Source organism: Ostrinia furnacalis, unplaced genomic scaffold, assembly GCF_004193835.3.
Source record: "Ostrinia furnacalis isolate ACB-3 unplaced genomic scaffold, ASM419383v2 OfSCF1110, whole genome shotgun sequence".
Taxonomy (NCBI): Eukaryota; Metazoa; Arthropoda; class Insecta; order Lepidoptera; family Crambidae; genus Ostrinia; species Ostrinia furnacalis.
In genome coordinates this window covers 413,899-427,470 of record NW_021131349.1, presented here as the reverse complement: position 1 = coordinate 427,470, position 13,572 = coordinate 413,899, and the positions used below count along the sequence as shown (strand labels likewise).

General features: G+C 35.1%; 1 protein-coding gene across 2 annotated transcripts in view; it reads left to right on the top strand.

Annotated features, from left to right (window-relative positions):
- Positions 1 to 6,429: 6,429 nt before the first annotated feature.
- Positions 6,430 to 13,572, top strand: part of nompA (no mechanoreceptor potential A) — a 28,376-nt gene continuing 21,233 nt past the window's right edge. For both annotated transcript variants that reach the window (XM_028302319.1, XM_028302320.1), the window contains exon 1: positions 6,430 to 6,782. The gene's annotated coding sequence lies outside the window, so the exon portion shown is untranslated. The remainder of the gene's footprint in view (positions 6,783 to 13,572) is intronic.

The following is a 13,572-nucleotide window of genomic DNA, read 5'->3' as shown; positions in this document are numbered from 1 at the left end:
GTAGTGTGGTATGCACTGTTTACATTAGTTGTATCGACATCGATAACGTTATCTTGGAACAGGATCGGCTGTCGAGACTGTTGATTTCGTTATCATTCACATCCTTTAACGTAATAAACGTACTTTTAACAATTTTAGTGATTAATATTTTAACCACCAATTAATATTTGTCCGATGCTAGTAGCCCGAGCTCAAATGTGAGATTTCCATACACTTTGTATTTAATTAGCGGATGCAAGCAACTTTGAATGGATTCCAAAGACCTCATTAAGCCAAAATCATCTAATCTTTGAAATTCTGATGTAGAATATCACATAATAGTAAAGTTTAATCAAAATCCATTCGGTATTTTTTGCATAATAATAGAGTATAAAACACCAACCAATCGTCACAAACTTTTGCGTTTATGTTATTAAATAGGGCAACATGTAAATTTTATCGACACCTGTTCATCACTACACAGCCGCTGCGCACGCAGCAAAACAAACCGGCTGCCCCCTCCTACGACGAACCACGCGGGCGACGTCACGTAGGCACCCGGCCGGCATCGTGGCCCGGCGTGGCGCTTACAGAGATGCACTTGGATAACGGGACAGTAGACGAGCACCAAGCAACGCCATGTTTGCATTCCATCTCTTTCGTTCACCCTAAAACGACACGGGCAAGAGAGAGGGTTAAGTCGAAATACTGCAGAGCGAAGCCCGATACCACAGTAGATATAACTGTGCCGATACCGTACGACATTCGCATTTCACACAATATTGGATCATTGACATTGGTAGGTAAACATTTATAAGAAATACTGTCAATGTCAACTCATTATAAATTAATCTTAAATTACCAATAATTAATTATTTTTAGTGTAACATTTTATTAATGACGAATGTCTTCTTAGTATGATAAATAAATTAAAGCTATCATGCGAGCCACAACATTTTCCTTGTTCATCAATGATAAATCAAATTGGAATTAATTGTAGGTACAGTTTTAAATAAATGTGTGGACAAAATATTATAACGAAAGAGTCATTTATCACTTTGATTAAACTACTACTCTTAATTGCCAAGTAATCATTTGTGTAACGAAGGAAAGTTTTGCTTAAAATAAATGATTGATTATCATTGATATTTTAATATTCACTTCCTCACGTAGAAAATTTTTACACACGTTTTATCACTTGCACAGGCAACTGCTGCTCTAACCTTGACATAGCAACATCAAATACATAACACTTAAATGCTTTAATAATTTTCTCACAGATTATTTAGCAATACAAATGGCAAAATTAACCTGTAATTGTCTCTACCTCTACCCTAAGTGCGGCCCTGCGTTTGTCTCCTCCCAGTTGCACCGTGAATTCGTGACCCAAAATCAAAACAGGTACTCCTTTTGGATCACGTATTACAGCCGAAATGTTCTGCAAAGTTTACCGTAGCAAGTGTTTATATTCTGCGTAACAACGCATCATCATGAAACATCATGAATAAAAAACACGTATCATGAATAAAAAACACGTATCATAAATAAACAACACGTATCATGAATATTTAAAAAAGTTTTTCTATTAAAATACAAAATTATACCTATGTTACTCGTGGCATCTTTAGATAGAGTTCATAGTTAACGTTTAAACGAAAACATAATAAAATTATGCAATCGGCCAAATACACACCTACTTTGATATTTATCTCGATAAAATTCTATCGGTATGAATAACAATCGATCAATTTGTTTTCATGGCCTATTTAACTGATGTAGATATTTAATACGGTCAAAACAAATATTATTGGATAAAATTGATAAACAGTTTAGATATTATTTATTTATTACCCATTATTTATCTGTCATACGTAGAATGTTTTTTGTTGTTTTCTCAAATAAAGTGGTTTTTTTTAACAATCAATCAATCAATATCCTAGCTAAAGTCGTAATACTAAAGCAAAGCATAATAAAAGTAGGTATTACCTACCTGCATTCCTTGAATGAAGTTGTGAAAGAATGCATGTCTATTATCGTGTGGTATTATAAAATTGTAAACCAACGTTGGATAACGCATTCGTCACACATTGGTAAGGAAAAATAAGGAAACGTAGGCATTTTTCTCAGTCATGTAGAGAACGTATTTTTCATCAAGCAATATTGAAGGTAACTAAGAGTGTAATAGTGTTAGGATGAAAAAAATGTGAAACCAATATTTTGCGACATTGATCTTTGTAATAGTTTGGCAAGAATTTAAGCAACTCTGTTGTAACCATAGTTTCACCTTAATTATAAATAAGAAGTAGGTACTTAATTCTTTCTAGAAAAGTTACGTAGCGACTCGAAATTGACATTACAAAGGCAAATAAATGACAGTGAAAAGTACATATTAAGATGTTTGTTAATAGGCACCTATAGGTACTTAGGTATAAGATACAGACTGGGTAAAGACATTGAGACCTTGGCAGCAACGATGGTGTAAAGTTGTATTTTTATTTGTTAAATCAAACTGATAAGCATATTAGCCTTCAATAAACAAAACAACACCTGTTAATCAATCAGTTTACATCATTGTAGGTAGTAGACACGTAGGTATCGTGATCGTTGAAAGAATTGTCAATTTCTCTCTTGATAAGTACCTATAGACGAATGAGTTTTTGTGAAAGGACTCAGAATATACCTACCTACCTACACAAAAGAAGCTGCGTTTTAAAGCGGACATGATCGGAGAGCGTGATTAAACAGGGTTTCAATTCATTGTCAAGGTTAAACATACCTAAATAGTGAAAAAAATTGGACCTGTTTCCTTAGCAGGTAAAGTCGCAGTCGCACTGACTACGTCACGAGTCTATGTTTACAGAATTATAAGAAAACTAGATTGTGAGATTCCGGAAATTGGCTAGAAAAAATAAAGTAGAGTCGTCCTCGTCTATCTTGAATTACATAAATGTAGGTAATTAGTATGTATCATATTACCGATACTTTCGAATAGATAGTGCGTACTCATACATTAACGTATAGGATCTGCCATTGTATTTCGATTAGCAATTTAATTCCGAATAAATCCTCATTTATGTCAGAGATCAGCATAAACCTCATAGTTTCACAAATAGATAAATTTTCAGAGAAAATGATTTTCAGGGATTTTCATTCACGGAAAGTTTATTATTTTGAGGCGAATTATCTTGAATAGCAGAACTCGTATGTTTGAAAATTCCTGAGTAAAAAAGTAATTAAGTAAATATGACCATTCATTCATGCACGACATTCACGTGAAAAATTATTACAAGATCAACCGTGCTCCTGAAAATCGGTCGAAATCATAAACCAGTATGATCATGCCTTATTCAAATTGCTACAACATATATTGCGTAACTAACGAAAGCAAAAAATGACACTCCACACTCCTATAAGATAGATTGCTTTTTTGGTATCTACCATACGAGCAGAGCTGCCTTTTTTTCCAGGATATAGAGCACAAATAATATTATGCGTATCCGTATTGTAAAAAAAATTGACAAGAAAAAAAGACTCTGTTGATTGTAAACAAATAGTTTTAGGAATCGTATCATACATGACATATTGAGGATGAGGTTTTTTTAAGATATTTTTATTATAGGTAAAAAGGAAAATACTTGATTTTATATAAGACTGCATTTCATCTGATGATTTTAGTATTTTAGTACGTATGGGATCGTTAACTTAGTGTTTGTGTTTGTCATCATTTAAAGAAACTAATTTTACAAGTAAGCAGGTATGTTATTAATTATTTTGTAAAGTATTCATAACTTTCTAGATAAAGAGTTCAAAGAACGAGAATGATGACCACTTGTTTTGGTAGAGTTAGCGTTACTACATCACAGGGTGCGATTGTAGGTTCGAACTCTCTTGGAAGCATAGAGCGATGAGCACGAGCTTTTAAACCAACTTCAACAGTTCTCATAGTGAGTGCATAAGTAATCTTGGGCGTTTAATTTAACCCATTTAATAATCTTTATTTTCTCATCACGAACATTACAATGAGCACAAGTTATTCAATATTTACAATTCAAAAAACAAAAAAAATAATTGGTATTTGTATACCTACCTGTAGTACAGTCATCAGGCTCCCACCACTACACTACAGATATTGACACAATTTAGAATAATTTAGAAAATCGCTATTATAATATTATAACGAATTATAATGAGTCGTGTCATTTGCGACTTATTTATTTATTTATTTACTTTCCGGTCATCATCCAGCTATAAAGATATCAGTGATTATTTTGTGCAGGTGGAAATGCAACTACAGTTTACCTAACACGCGATTGTCATTCATGATATTGAGACGCTGCACTATGTCACCGCGTGCTGATATACGGTAACTACCTAAGATAAACGTAACAGTTTGTGCTATTTGTGGCGACTTAATATAAATGAGCATGTAAATAAATATACTGTTACACCACCCATAAGGTGTGATGCAACGCTAGGCATTAAGTTATTGGTCATTATTTCCATGTTCGTTAAGTAATGTGTTGTCTGGCAAGACGAATAAAGATGTATTGTTTTAGCCGAAGCACTTTAGGTCTGCATGTTCAATTTAAGGTAATGCAAATTCAAATTCTTTAATGCTCTGTGTTGGTATAGAAAAAGTATTTAAGTAAAAGGTCAATATTCATCATTAATGTAGAGTCGCACTGAACTTAAAAGGTCACGAGGATGGAGTCAGCTATGAAATATATTTTGTATTCTAAATACTATGAACGTAAATATACTCGTAACATAGAATATTTCTAAGGATAAGGGCACTCGTAACTATGCGCTCAGACACTTGTGCATTTTTGTTCATAAGATATGATAAAAATCTACCGATTCAAACACAACTGTTTCAGTGATTTAAAAAGATATTCAGAAGCAAAGGTAGGTTGAATTTCTCTAAGAATGGTTGGATAGATTTATAGTCTATTGGAAAAGAAAGACTATACCTACAGATAAGCTAGCGCATGAGCAGTAACATTTCTTCTGACCTTAATGACCGATTACACACTCCGACGGTGTGGTCTATTTTCATGACATGGCAACAAGGATGACCGCGTTATTACAGTAATTGGGTCAGTCAATCGACTGTAGGTATAGTGCAATATTGGCTTTGAACTACTATATCATTGGCTTGGTACAGTCAGGAGCGTAGCATACCGCTGTATCAAATGATGGGGCCCCACAGCTACAGAAGCCCCGGGCCAGGGGCTGGGTGCAGTTTTGTTGATTGGTGACTGAATCAGGCGCGGATCCAGCCCTCAAAAAAGGTTGTAGGCACAGCCACCAAAAATTAGCAAAGTGAGAGTTGGATCACTACATGCCCGGACATACATACATGCCTATCGATCTTATCAATAGATGATAATTAAAACAAGCAAATTAGGGTTGTGGGCATGCCCACAGTGCCCACAACGGTGGATCCGCGCCTGGTCAGAATTGCATAATCACGTAGATCTTCATCATCAGCAGGTTCACTAAGTCTCCAGAACAAGAGCGCGAAACTCTCCAACGTATCAGAGATCATTAAACCTTTCAATTGTTTCAATTTCATTTGAATTTGAAATGGTGCGTCAGCCAGCAACAATCTTTGACCTCTTCTATGGAGTCAACAACACCCTGCGGAACAAGTTGATAATTCTCACAGAATTTGCATTAGCAGATTTTCGATAATCCCGGACGGAACACCCACCTCCTGTCACATTATTTGGGGCCCATTTAAAAAATTCTTTGAACCGACCTGTCGACCTGTAATCGTCATTTCGCATCGCGATTATGAGAGATGACCGAGGCAACCGCGCTCAAGGTCAGCCGCGAAACAACAAAAATGTCACGTACCTAATAATTAATTCATTAGCGTTGATGGTAATCGCGGCGTGCAGTTCGCGCGGCGCCCGCAACATGGCGGATGGCGCTGTGCGCGGCCATGATGGATGCGCGCGCGACGCCTTTGTTCGCGGTTTCCGGAAAAGCGGTCACTTTAGGGTCACCAATGAATATGTTTGGCAGCCCACTTTATGGTTTCGGCTATCTTAACTCAATACCATTATCCGATACATAGCAGACAGAATAAAGGATAAGGCTTCTATCTTTTTGACTGATTTTGTAACAGGTGTTATTTACGTAGCAGTTGTGAAAAAATCAGGCTATCTATACGTATAGTTTGTCTCTTCTCAAGCTATTTCATTGCATTTCTATTTTCTATGTAACATCGACGAGTTCTGGAGATGCAAAACATGTACTTACATTAGGTACTCGAATAATTAAACTACAATTATAAAGGTAGAGTACTTAACATTCTGTAAAACAATCAATTGGGGCTATCAGTAGTGAATTGATTTCCCAAACAGGAGAAAGAGGTGTTCTACGATGATTAGTCATAACAATCATACTTTGTATGAACCATAAAAATAGGGGCAATAAAAGTAAAGTGCGGCGCGCAGGTCGGTCGCACTGAATTTCAACAATACATACACGTATAAAGTATAATGATTATTGTTGGGTCACCGACGTCGGTAAACACGAGCTATGGAGAATTAGCGATGCGTGGCGATGGTGTGATTCGCTCACATCGATGCTCTCCCATTGTCGTCCCCCTCTTAATGTGATTTAACTGAATTATGGTGTAGAAATGCCCACAATTTGGTTTTGGCTGTCCAACAGTGCACCTGTGTCGTGTGGACTAGGCAAGGCAGTTTGGCACCAGTGTGAACAGTGCTTGGGAGTTCGGACTGAGTGTGCGTTGGTCGTGCTACGTGTCTCGTGGGACGGAGCATAAGTAGGTAAGCTTGCTTCGTAGCAGTGCTAAGGCGTTACGGCGCGTCTTGCTACGGAACTTTCTGAAAGTTGACGGTCTTCTTGTTTTTCAAGCTTTTCATGTGTCGTAGCGTAGTACCTAAATGATAGTCGTAGCGTAGTACTTCTTACATATTTATTTATAGATGTTTCTGATTTATTATAATAAAAAATAAAAGTTGACGTTATTAGCGAACATTTTAAAATATAAAACTGTGCAATCTAAATTCGCGTCTACCTATTCGAATATAAATAAAATGTTAAATAAAGTAGTTTGTAACTTCAATCAAATATTGGATCGATTTATCTCTACTAATAGGTACTCGCACTTAACTATTTTCTAACTATTAGCTCGTACTTTTACATACTTATTGCGTGTTTTAGATTACAAAACATCGTGTATTCATTTCAACAGACTATGTATAATAGCGCGTTTTGCCTAAATAGGAAGTCAGATCCAATGCGTACGAGTGTCCTTTTGTACTTTAATAGAACCTACTAAATAGAAAGCGAATGCTAAATTACGAGTTAGTTTTTTCCTTGTTAGTAGAGTTCTGTAAAAAAATCGTTCTACTAAAAGTAAAGTTATTGCAGAGGTATTTCAAATTATAGATATGGTTAAAATTGCATGTAAAATTAATGTTTTGTTACTATAACGTTCACGTATGATAAGTTTCCTTCTTTACAAATGACTTTAAACTGAAATACTGAAGTTCGTCTATTCTTATTAGCTAGTGAATCGAAAATCCGTCAAAATCTGATAATATTGTACTCGTATGTAACAAAAATGTACCTACTTCTACAATTGAATCAATAGGACATGTCACTGTGACTCAAATCACTTACAAGCCAGTTAATGCGTCACAATGAACGAGGGTCGTTAGGGCGGCGCCCGCGCATTCTCCGTGACTGCATTATGCAACATGCCACGTGCATCGCAACACTTTACTACCGCGCATCGATACAATCGGTAACAGAGGGCTTAGTGTGAGTTTAGATCAAACGTCGTCACCAGTGAGCGCGTAAAAAATAAAATTAAATGTATGACGGATTGTACAGCGCCCCTAGCGGATACTTGTAAGAATTAAAATCTTCGTAGATTTTTTAAACGCGCTCACTAGTGACGACCTTTAATGTAAACTCATACTAAACCCTTAGACTATTGTACGGATGACAGCACTTTAAGCTAAATACTGTGGCATCTATGCAATTGTCATAAGGGCGATTTTGCAATAAAAATGTATAAGTCCGATGTGCTTCGACTGTACAGTTCAAAATAGTAAAAATTACAACTACCTACATAAGATTATTAGTGTAAGCTTGAAGTCCAAGTGTGTACAAGTACATGCTTTGCATTATACGAGAGACATCTAGATATGACCGGATTAAGGTTGTAACCTACTTTTGAGGGAAACTATAAAAGTACTCTACTCAAAAATCTGCATGAAACATTAAAGCTGGATTGCACCATCTTACTTTAACTATGACAAACGTCAAAAATCGGCCAAACTTCATACAAAAAGCACCAGTTATTGTTATTATCACGGTTAAAATAAAAGTAAAAAAATAATACCTACTCGTAGATAAAGTTTATCAACTATCATGGTGGTCATACTATTTATAGTAATATCGTTTTTATTGCTCGTTAATCGTATTTTTATTATGTAGAGTGAAGTGGAATCTTTTGCTTGATTACACATAATGTAGTTTACCTACTAATTATAGGATCGTACTTTTATTCATTGTAGGACTTTATACTTCTCATGAATACGTAATAATAATAAGAGAATAAAAATATTTTTATTGATGTAATACACTGTAACATTTTATATTGAAACCCTGGCTCCTAAACTAGTGTAAACTGTATTTCAGGAGCCAGTGTCTTCCCAATAGTTGACAGTTGATAATTACACATCTCAAAGTAAAAAAGTAATATCCCTACAATATTTAAATCGTTGTTGCCAGGCTTATGTATCGAATCAATAGAGATTATTACTCAGAAAAGTCGTTCAAATGTAGAGACTTCAAGTCACTGATTGGTAGAATTTCAATAATTACATTGACTAGTTTAAAATAGTCCTACTTATATAAACTTTTTCCTTGTCATTATTTGAATCTTCCGCGTGGTCCTAGCCAGATTTTCTAAAAGATAAATCTATAGCTATCACTATCATTGCATACTGTCCCTATTTCTACAGTTCATTAAACTGGATCAAATATTTACTATTACTATGATGGCTTACGCTATACCTTTATTATAAATAACGTCTTTTAATACTTTCCGATAGATATAATGATTAAAAGTATTCATTAGACACATACCGCTACTGTAATGTATTGACTTTAGATTAAAACGACTTGCAGAATTTCACAAGGAAAATGCAAGCAGGCTTCATTGTGATGTACATTAAATATTGATTAATATGAAATGCTTGTAGATAATGCTAGTTTAGCAATCTGAAAATTATGACTCTGGCATCTTACATGGATGATGAAGTCTTCATGATTTCTATGATCTTGAAATGAGTTGCACGCATAGTGCAAACAATGCAATAATGCACATGATTGCATTAAAGATTTACTTACAAAATTAATATGTAACAAGAAGAAGTAAGGTAAATAGTTTATTCAAGGAAAAATATTATTGCACTCGGGTTAGTTACTTAACATTAAAACATTATAAGAACCATCAATCAGATATGTTAGAAAATATATTATTGTTACTATCCAAAGCAGAATTACCAGATATCTAAACGATGAAGAATAATACATTTGAGCAAGCCTTGCTCTAAACTAGCGCGCTTGTTTAAACTACAATTATTTGAATTGCCCCATCAGTAGGTAATGTACATTATACCCATCACTATGATTCCATTGCCCAATACCAATCTATTATAAATGATTTAAAACTACATATTATGACCTGCTTTCGGGCGCTCCCGGTTGCCCAATTTCCCTGAAGCGTTTTCCCACGGCATAGGATGGGCTAGGCCATCCCACATTCCTGTGAAGCCTTTCACACCGTTACGTCATGGATGACCGGCTACCATCAATGCCTGACGTCAAATAGATGACCTGCTTCCGGACGTTAAAGAAGTGAAATGATTTCACTTTGTTCGAGGAGCCTTTTGAATTCTCATTGATCGGGGACGTTAATTTTTCCGGTGTATAAGTAGCGCGTAGGAAAATGTGCGAAGGGTATTGTTCATTACTTAGTTGTTAAATAATGAACATTTAGGCTGAGTTGCAACATCTTACTTTAAGCGTAATTATAGCGGTGTTTTTTGTATGGAGTTTGACAGACTTTGACTATTATTAAAGTTAAAGTAAGATGGTGCAATCCAGCCTTAATGTGTGGGAATGGATAAGCAGATTTGTGTTGTGAAGATTTCCAAGAAGTTCTCGCATCTAAAGAAAGATTGCTCAAATGTCGCATTAACTCAAAATCAATCTCCATTTTCAGTGAATTGTTATAACTTGTTGCTTACATGCATCTGAAAGATGCTTCAATAAATGCAATACTTGTATACTAGCAACTTGAACCAAAATTATTCAATACGGCTCGATACCTTTCTTCGATTTTCTTCTTGAATAAATAGAACCTTCATTACTACGAGTATGTGCCATCCTAATTTGTCAACTAAGAAATTGCTCCATCATTGATAAGGGTAATCAACATCAATCTTATTATCATTATTTTTCAACTAGAAAATTTTGATCAGTGACTAACATTGATTTCGCGAGCCAGACGGTGATTTCACGGAATAGGTAACTGTATCAAAATTATTCGGTACGTCATTAAATAGTCGAGGACATCGGTCGGCCACAATGCGCCGGATACGGGCTTCCGGCCATCGGCACGATTTTTGGAAACGCCAAAATTTTCATAGCGAACCTTCTGCGCTTTGTCATGCAGATTCGCATGTACCTAGTACTAGTACGAAGGTACTGATGACCGGCTAGTGCAAATTTTTTTGCGCTGGTTGAAATTGGAATGCGGTTGACGAAAAAATCTCTTCAAAAATAGGTTGTAGCTGTGGTTGTAGCAAAGGAAAATTAATTTGTCCAAAAGTTCCTTAATGATGATTTAGCGAAAAATACAATGTGAATTGAGCACGTCTCTGTAGCCATTTTTGTCTTTCAACTTTGCTCTAGTAGTTATTTTAAAGCTGTAACATTTTAGTCGGACAAAGCTGTCTGCCTACCTACTCGTAACTTCGTTTACACACAGATTTTTATGGTTAAACAAATTATTACACCTGAAATACGATTTCCATTATCTGTTAAAGATTTAAGTATTGAAATTCAATATTTTGAAAATCTTCTTTTGTTATGTGTTTTCTTAACATTCAATGACGCACGTTACATAGAGATAGACACGACTGTATTTGTTATTCATAATGATAAAAACATTGACTCAAGAGTTTAAGCAAACTCAACGTGATTATATTGATTTGCACTTAGTTCTAAAAATAACGGTTTACCTATATTTGCAATGATATAAGTGTTATGAAGTCGCTTATCGTCTTACAGCACGCGTCAAAACAAGCTAAATAAAGCGAAAGATAAATTGATTATTAAATTAAATAATAAACTTAAACTGAAATAAGCAGAGCATAGGGTCAATGTATTCTGTGGATTAGTTCTTGTATTGTAAAGTTACTAGTTTGAAAGTAACTAATAAAATTACTGATGTAGACGAAGGTGTAATGGTAAAGGTAGGCCTACGAAGTTTCTTTTCTAAGGAAAGTCATCAGGCTAAATTAAGTAATTTGTTTGTACATTATGTATTGTGTATAGGTACTCATACTATGTATTTCACATGTTTACCTATATTTCATTGAAACATTTCACATGTTTGCCCACGCACAGGGTACCTCACGTTAAATGGTAGTTGTAATGGTAGTAGATATTTTACATGCTTTTTGAATAAAACGGATGTTTTGTGTTCTAATCTTAGATTAATAAAACCTAGATAGATAGTCAGTGCACGAAAGGTGAGGCAGTTTTTAGGGAGCCGGCACGGCTTACCCGTAAACGTCACATGAACTGTCAAAGTGAAAAATTGGTAAACACGTCCGACGAATTTTAATTATTAAAACGGTTTATGCTGTGAAAGGGTGTCTAAAATGCATCAGAAAAACAAAAGAAAGTGACCAGTGTTACAATTNCCTTAATGATGATTTAGCGAAAAATACAATGCGAATTGAGCACGTCTCTGTAGCCATTTTTGTCTTTCAACTTTGCTCTAGTAGTTATTTTAAAGCTGTAACATTTTAGTCGGACAAAGCTGTCTGCCTACCTACTCGTGACTTCGTTTACACACAGATTTTTATGTTTAAACAAATTATTACACCTGAAATACGATTTCCATTATCTGTTAAAGATTTAAGTATTGAAATTCAATATTTTGAAAATCTTCTTTTGTTATGTGTTTTCTTAAAACATTCAATGACGCACGTTACATAGAGATAGACACGACTGTATTTGTTATTTTCATTTCATAATGATAAAAACATTGACTCAAGAGTTTAAGCAAACTTAACGTGATTATATTGATTTGCACTTAGTTCTAAAAATATCAGTTTACCTATATTTGCAATGATATAATTGTTGTAGTCAAAACAAGCTAAATAAAGCGAAGGATAAATTAATTTATTAATCAAATAATAAACTTAAACTGAAATAAACAGAGCATAGGGTCAATGTATTCTGTAGACTTGTTCTTGTATTGTAGAGTTACTAGTTTGAAAGTACCTAATAAAATTACTAATGTAGACGAAGGTGTAATACTTAGTAAAGGTAGGCCTACGAAACGGAGCGTTTCTTTTCTAAGGAAAGTCATCAGACTAAAGTAATTTGTTTGTACATTATGTATTGTGTATAGGTGCTATGAATTTCACATGTTTACCTATATTTCATTAAAATATTTCACATGTTTGCCCACGCGCAGGGTAATTTATACCTCACGTTACATGGTAGTTGTTAGATATTTTACATGCTTTTTGAGTAAAACGGATGTTTTGTGTTCTAACACACGTCATAAAATTCATGACGTGTGCTGGAAAAAACTGCTTCTATGTAAAATACATTCTTAACACCCATGAAAATGTAAATTAGCGATGTCACTGGGTGAGGTGTGTGGTTAATTGACAGGTGCAAACCTCAAGGTCTACACTATCCATGCATATAGAAGAATCATACAGGTACTGTAAACTACGAGCTAAATTTTAGCTCTTGCTATTGTGATGATAAGTCAATTTTTTCAAAGCATCCTTTGTTATCGAGAATGCTCATTTTAAACATAATTTATCATGTTATTCCTTTACACTCAAAAAAGTTGTGTGTCAGCTGCGTAGACTCTACATTGAAAAATAGTTACGAGAAAATTGTTCCGTAGGTTCTGTTTCACATTGACAAGTCCTCTTGCAATCTCTATGCGANCCATGCGTGATGATAGCAACCATCCATTAGTTTCTATCAGATGTATGTATCATGTTCGCTCCGAGCATTCAATAAAATGCTTCAGTATTTTCACATGTTCCGCACCCATGCCTTTTGTTATTAATTTGCGTGGCGACATTAATTTTATTGGCCCAATTCTGCGTCTGGGCGGAGTAACGGTCAATATCACCCGGATACATTTCAATAATAGCCGATATCAATAGACTGACAATGGTACAGTTATTGTAGTTATTCCAGCCCTCGACCGTACAGTTCGCGTATTGTATTTTAATGGTGTAACTATCGGCGAGCTTAATTATTTTGAACTTTTAG